This window comes from Marmota flaviventris, chromosome 17 (genome assembly GCF_047511675.1).
Source record: "Marmota flaviventris isolate mMarFla1 chromosome 17, mMarFla1.hap1, whole genome shotgun sequence".
NCBI lineage: Eukaryota > Metazoa > Chordata > Mammalia > Rodentia > Sciuridae > Marmota > Marmota flaviventris.
This window is the reverse complement of record NC_092514.1, coordinates 30,301,710-30,309,235: the sequence shown is the minus strand read 5'-3', so window position 1 is coordinate 30,309,235 and position 7,526 is coordinate 30,301,710. Positions and strand designations below refer to the sequence as shown.

The following is a 7,526-nucleotide window of genomic DNA, read 5'->3' as shown; positions in this document are numbered from 1 at the left end:
CATGAAGAACTTGCTTGGGGTCCATCAAGAGCAGCACCAGGAGGGCTTGCAGTGGAGAAGGGGCCCTGGTCAGCATCTGCCCCCCTGCCCAGCCCCAGATTCCAGGTTCCCTGGATGCAGTCACTGTCCTGTCCAAGTTACCAGGACCCCCTTTCACCTTATAGGCCTCCACTTCTCTCTAGAGCTCTGGGGCTGGCCACCATGGTCACTGGGGACATCTGTGAGGATGTGGGGCTCAAAACAGGGATCTACCTTATTCCCCACCCTCCCGATGCTGCATGCATGAAGAACTTTGCTATCTGAGCCCTGAACCTCTCCTAATTTACCCTTGGGGTACATGCACCCAAGTATGGTCCCAAAATCCAGACCCTTCCTCCAATGGTAGAGCTAAGGGATCCCACATCTCCTCTGCCTCATCCTCCCCCCATCAAAAGTGTGGATCCTGCAGTTCTTGTTGGGAGACTGTCTTGAGATCAGGGGCAGGTTCCTGGAGGCCGCAGGTGTGGGGTCAATGAGGCATCACAACCGTGACCAGGTGACCCTGGCTGCTAACTCACACTCAGGGTCTTTGGGAAAATATTCTATCTGCAATTAAATTCTATCTTTATTGTGTTACAAAACAGCACACGTCACTGTGGAAACCTTGGGGAAGGTGGAGAAGGTGAGAGCCGGAGGAAGCTGTGGCCTGCATGGAGACACACAGGAGACCTCAGCCCCAGCGCCAGGCGGGCATCTCTGCGGTCTGTGAGCAGGAAGATGGAGGCCTTACACATTCTGCTCCTGAAGCTGACTTGGAAGGTACTTAGCAGATGCCTCCACTCCACCTCTGACCAGGGCTGGACGAGGCCTTCCCTTTACTACTCGGCAGGGCTGAGCAAGGCCATTGTCGCAGATGGCAGTGGACATCTGTAGTCTGGATTTTCCAAAGTGCCAACACTGCCTTTGCATTGCGGGGATGGCATATGTTTTTATTTACCTTTCCCTACAACCTATTCTTCCCTGTAGGGGCAGCAAGTTGCACTTTTCAGATCTGTGTCATTCCTCAAACCATGTGAGTCAGATTTTTTTAGTTAAGGTCCCTGTCAATCTGTCCCTTTCATTCATGGACTGGGCCCATCATATCAGCCCTAGTCAGGGGCATATTCTGCAGCCACATTCCCTGCCAAAGATTAGAATTACCCCATCCTTGACTGTCCTCTAGAAACTCAGGAGACTCCCAGAATCTGCCAGAAGGTCACTCCAGAAGAGACGTGGGAACTCACACTGCAGTGTGCACAAGTCTTCCATTGAGTGTGGTCACCGGGTCAAAACATCCATAGAGCCTGGTGCAGTGGCCATGCCTTAATGCCAGGTACCAGGAGGCTGAGGCAGGAGGATCACATGTTTGAAGCTTTCCTGGATGACTTTGTGAGACCCTGTGTTGAAATTAAAAAGAAAAAAAGTCTGGCAGAGTGCCCCTGGATTCCCTACCAGGTACCACACATCAACAAATACATATATATTTTTTTAAAGATCCACACACTGATGTGCCAAGAGCCAACATCAGGCCCAGGATGATCCCAGACCTGCCTGTGGAGGGAGCAAGTACCCGGCACCACCACACCTGGCCCTGCCTCAGCACACCTGGTCCTGCTGCCTATCCAATGTCAGCTGAGCTTGGCTCAGGTGTGTCTAGGACAGGGTTGCCCTGGCCTTTATCTTGGCATTTGGTTTTGTCTTGACCTGGCTCAGCTCAGCCCTGGACTTGGTCGAGGCTTTGGTTTTCATCTTGACAACCTTGGCCTTGTGCTTTACCCTGCTCTGTAGAAAGAGGCTTCTGTGTGCTCCTAGATTTGACTTAAATCTAGGTATGTCCAAGTCTCTGAATGAGCCCACTAACTCATGGTGCTCCCTTGGGGACAACTGCTTGGTAGACAGCACCTGTCATCTTACTGGAACACCCAGGCAGAACATCCTCACAGGCAACAGGACAGGTCCCAGTCCCTCCTTGAGCAGCTACTGTCTGTGTCCTCCCCTGGAGGGTGCTGCTAGTACCACACAGAGTATGGGCCCAGGAGCAGATGGGCCTGGGTTCTGGTACATGCCCTGCCCCTTGTTGCTTAGGTACCACTGGCAAAGTCACATAAACCCCCTGAGCACACTTTGCCATTTGGAAACTGAGGCAATCATGGCTCTCTTACAGACTGGAGGCAGATGGTCCATGACATCAGGTGTATGGAGCATCCTGCCAGACTCAGGGCAGAAAAGGTGCTGTCACCACATGAAAGCTGTGCCCTCCCCAGTCTTACCAGCAGGGTGGAGCCGGGAGCTCCTCCTACTTTCACTCTCAAGTCAGCACCGCGAATGGGAGCCTCCTCCCCAGCAGCCTGCAGTTCCTGTCCCCCTAGCCCCCACTTGCTCTGTGCTCACGTTATCTCCCCCTCCCCTCTAACTTCCACTGTCTGGCTCCCCCTTTAGCATTTAGAATACCCACAAGGAGGCTCAGTCCCACTCCTTGGGCTGGGAGCTGGTGCAGAAGCACATCATCATATTAAAGTTTACCTTGAGCCTCAGATGTCTCACTGAAGATGATTACAAAATTATAAAGTACTCTAATTAATGAAATATATATATTAATATGCTAATTAAAATGAAAAATGTTAAAATCTAGTAGATAAAAAGTAAAACTCTAAGTTCTATTTTTTTTGAAAGAATTTCCTGAATTCACTCAGATTTCTTTTTACATATGGCTGCTTATTTTTTTTTTTTTTTTTTTAGTTCAGAAGGAAAAAGAATACAATTGCATATGTAATTCGTAACCAACTATGAAAAAAACGTATAGGGACATACAAGAGTTACGGAAAGGGAGGATTCTATCAGGAGGTGTCATGGATCAAGAGACCTTTGGGTTTTAGGCAGGGGGATTGAGGCAGGAGTTCGGGGAGTGACAGTTGATAGTGGACATGGATAGGACAGTTTAAATTAGAAGCACCATCGAGGTACTGGATCTAGGCTAGCACGCCAGTTCTTCCTTTGTGACTCAATACATTAAAGCTGAAGAGGAGCCAAGAGAATTTGCCCCTGTGCAGACGTCACCACCAGAATCCACGTAATTTCCCCAGAGCTGGTTGGTAGCTGTCATCAAGATTGTGCTCAACTAAAGCCACCATATGGAACTGAGAGCAACAGACAAATGTCCACAAGAATCCTGGAAAGGACTTTCCTCAGGATGTGAGTTGACTGTGGCTCCTCTAAAAGTTGAGGATAGAACATTCCTAGAGCAGCACTGGAGAGGCAGGGAGCGTTGGCAGCCGTAGCCCTTCTCCAAGCACTTCCTCAGAGCCCCCACCCTGAGATTACACAGTCAGAAGCAAGGAGGGCAGCTGGGCTGCAGCTTTAGCCCGATGCCCTTTGCAGTTGTAATCTACACCTGCCCCTGGTCTCCTCCACACAGCCCGGTGTCTGTGTGGTTGGCCACTCACACAGAATTAGAAGGGATGGTGGGAAGCTGTTTTGATTTTAACATGTCAAGCACAAGTTCCTTTGAACTTTGGGGCTTATGGAGTGAAGTTGGACACAACTAGGAGACTGTTACAAACGGTGAATGGGTTTCATGTGACCCTACTATGGGATTACAAGTCTGCCAGGTGGCATGGAGAAGGCATGTGGAGTCCCTACCCTTGCTTGATTAGGGTACTGAAAGGAATGCTTGATTGTATTGAAGAGTACTTGAAGCAATTTTGGGGTGGTACACAGAAGCGGTTACAGACTAAGAAGGAGAGAAAAGATAGGACCTTTAATCCTGTCTGGGTTTCTACTCTGATTATGTTCTGAGTATATTCTGCATGATCCTGCCTTTCTTAAATTCAGATTTATTTTATAGAGTGAGGCTTCATAAATATCAAATATGAAAACATGATTTTAAACTGGAAAAAATGCTTTTAAAAAATATGCCATATCCTCCTGAAAAAGATGGAGGTTTTTTTTCTTTTTAATATTTTTTAGTTGTAGATGGACACAAGAACTTCATTTTGTTTATTTAGTTTCATGTGGAGCTGGGGATTGAACCCAGGGCCTCATATATGCTAGGCAAGTACTCTGTCACTGAACTATAACCCCAGCCCCCAAGATGGAGTATTTTATAGCTTCACCTCAAAAACGGCAAATATGTGCAACTCCCATGTTTCTTGTGAGTGGAAAGTTACAATATACTGGAAAACAAATCAAAAGCACAACAGCAACAAAAGTCAGAAAGGTGAACCTCTGGAGAAGCTTGGGACTGTGGATGCCTGGTCAGAGTGCAGGCCGAGCATGGGGAAGATGGATAGATGACAAGTGGTGGCTGCAGGTTCCTCGGTTCCCCCAGGGAGCTGATCCACGCTTGCTCAGCAGGTGAAGGTCACACAGCAGGTGCTCACCTCAGCTCCCTCAGGTGAAGAAGCTGCTGATGTAACTCCCTACTTGCCTCCTAAATGTACCCAGTTGCCTGGCTTTAGGATGGGGACAGCTTCACTGGGCTGCTGTGGTGTAGATTCACTCACTGGAGAGCTGAGGAGTGAAGCACAGGCTTGCCCTGCCCAAGTTTTCTGAACTCTGCATTGGGCAGGTGACCAGGGAACACTGTGAATGCTGATCCTTGCTGCTGTCTCCTGCATGATTCCCACTTGAACTTTCCTGAACGCTCACTTTTTCCGCCTGACCGTTCACTGTGTTTTGCTTTGTGTGTACCTGCATCTCGGCTGCTGTGTGACTTTTCTCTATGTGCTGCTCTGCCCTGGGATTGCAGCAGCCCTGGGCTGACTAGCCTTGGCCAGTCATGGAACTCCCACCCCTCAGTGGTCTGCAGCCTGACATCTCCTTAACTCAGAGTGCAGGACAATTGTCCACATGCCCAGTGTGTTTTCAGCCAGTCAGCTGAACACCTGCAGGTGCATCTCAGGTGAAGCTGTTCCTGAGCAAAGCTGTGGATACCAGGGGAGGACTCTACTGGTTTTCCGAGTGGAATGCAGGGCTAGAGGGTTCCCTGGGACAGGTTGAGGCTGCAGAGCTGAGTTTTAGAACAACTGCTTCCCCTGGTCCTTCAACTACATTCACTCACGGAGTCATTGCACATGGAATGTTGGGCTCCCAGCACTATCTTAGGGGAGAAATGGCATCCCAAGAAGGAAAAAGAAGTGCTTAATTCGTTTTCAAAATAAATAGTTACTATTTAGGGCATCTCCAACTTTTATTTCTGCCATTTCTTATACATATCATGTCACTGCAGGATGGTTAGTGGATTAAAACCCTTAGACTTCATGTGGATTTTGAGGGTGGCCAGCCATTTCTGCTCCCTGCCCTACCATGATGGAGACATATGAGGAGAGAATACTGGAGGAGACTACAAGTTTTCAGAAGGTTTGGGGTATGATTTTAGCTCTATTTATATTATTAATGTTGACAGATGCCTCACTGTGACTTCCAGCACTGAGTCCTGGATGAGCCAGCGGGTCCCAAGATTCAGGAGCAGCTTAATCCAGCTTGCTTAATCCAGTTACTTGGGGCTGCACACAGCTTCAGTTCCCTAAGATTTAAACTTAGGATTCCACCTCAGTTTAACCCAGTTAAACTGGAGAAATAGCTTTTGGAGAAATAGCTCAAGGTACATGTCTTACCCAAAGCTCACTAGGACAGTCACGCAGGTGTGATGGAGGTAAAGTCACAGCCCTTACTGTTCTTCTTAGGTGAAACTACCTGATAGATATGCATGCAGGGAAGGAAATTTCATGGAATCAAACTTGGGCACCAGTTTCATCCTTGTGGGGCTCTTTGGGGACACCCCAAATGCCACGCTCGTTTATACTATGACCTTCATCATTTTCTTAATGGCCCTAGTTGGGAACGCCCTCCTCATTCTTCTCATCCACTCAGAGCCCCGCCTCTGGACCCCCATGTACTCCTTCATCAGCCAGCTGTCTCTCATGGATCTCATGTACATCTCTGTGACCGTGCCCAAGATGCTGGTGGGCCAGGTCACAGGAGACCATATCATCTCCTCCACAGGCTGTGGGATCCAGATGTTCTTCTACCTGACCCTGGCAGGAGCTGAATGTTTTCTTCTGTCGGCCATGGCCAACGACCGATATGCTGCCATCTGTAGACCTCTGCATTACCCACTGTTGATGAACCACAAGGTCTGCCGCCTGATGGTGTCTGGATGCTGGTTCCTGGGAACACTGGATGGCTTTCTGCTTACCCCCATCACCATGAGCTTCCCCTTCTGCAAGTCCAGGAAGATCCTGAGCTTCTTCTGTGAGACCCCTGCCCTGCTGAGGCTCTCCTGCTCTGACGTCTCCCTCTACAAGATGCTCCTATACCTGTGCTGCATCCTCATGCTCCTCGTGCCCACCCTGGTCATCTCCAGCTCCTACACCCTCATCCTGCTCCTCATCCGCAGGACAAGCTCAGCCAAGGGCTGCAGGTAGGCGCTGGCCACTTCTCCTCCCACATGACTGTGGTGTTGCTCTTCTTTGGTGCCGCTGTCTACACCTACATGCTCCCCGGCTCCTATCACACAGCGCAGCAGGATATGATGGTGTCAGCCTTCTACACCATCCTCACTCCCTTGCTGAACCCCCTCATCTACAGCCTCCACAACAAAGACATCACGTTGACTCTGAGGAGCCTGGTTCAGTCAAGGTGGTGCTGCCGAAGGGTCGTGAGAGGAAACCTAAGAGGGAGTGCCTGGGAGTGAGCCTGCTTCTCTCCTCTGTCCCTCCTCCTCTCCTGATCTCTCCTGTCTATTGTCCTTGGGACCCAGGGCCCAATGTGGATCCCTCCCTCAGTCCCACTCCCCTGCCTGGAGCTTCTCCTCCACTCTGCTTATTTATCCTGTTTATCTCAGTGTATTTTACTTCTTGAAATCCATTTAAAACTGTCACTTTAGTTGACCTAGCATCTTTTTCTAACCTCCCTCCATCCTGGGTTCACGGATAATATCTGTGAGACCTAGGTGCCAGCCTTAGCCCTAACAGAGACTCGCTGTGCAGACCTCAGACCTTGCAGAGCCCTGGAGGGGCCATTGGCTGCTCCCTCTCTCTCGACTACCCTATAAGCCATCACTGATCTGCGACAGCCATGGGCACCCAGCAGTCTGATACCGTGCCTCAATAAGTACAGAGGAGCGTAGTTTTCTCAATGCTAAAAGTGAGCTTTGATTCTTCACATCATGTACAACCACAAGAATGGGCCCTAATTAGAATAAGTTATACTCTGTGTATGTATGGTATGTCAGAATACACTCTACTGTCATGGTATATCTAAAAAGAACAAACTTTTTAAAAGTGAGCTTTATGGAATAAACACCAGTGGTTTTAATACTACTGAAAAAAAGTCATTAATATTAAAGTCCAGGGAGATAATAGGTTCATCTAATTTTACAGGATGTAAATAAAAGTGGCTTCATATATAATTCTTTGGAATTTACACTACTGTAGACAGTGGTGTACTGTATTTAAATTGACTACAAAAACTGTCTTGGAAGATGGGAATTTAGGAAATGTATACTT

General features: G+C 48.6%; 1 pseudogene; it reads left to right on the top strand.

Moving 5' to 3' along the window:
* The first annotated feature begins 5,744 nt into the window (after positions 1-5,744).
* LOC139702495 (olfactory receptor 2T3-like) lies at positions 5,745-6,712 on the top strand (annotated as a pseudogene).
* Positions 6,713-7,526: the final 814 nt, after the last annotated feature.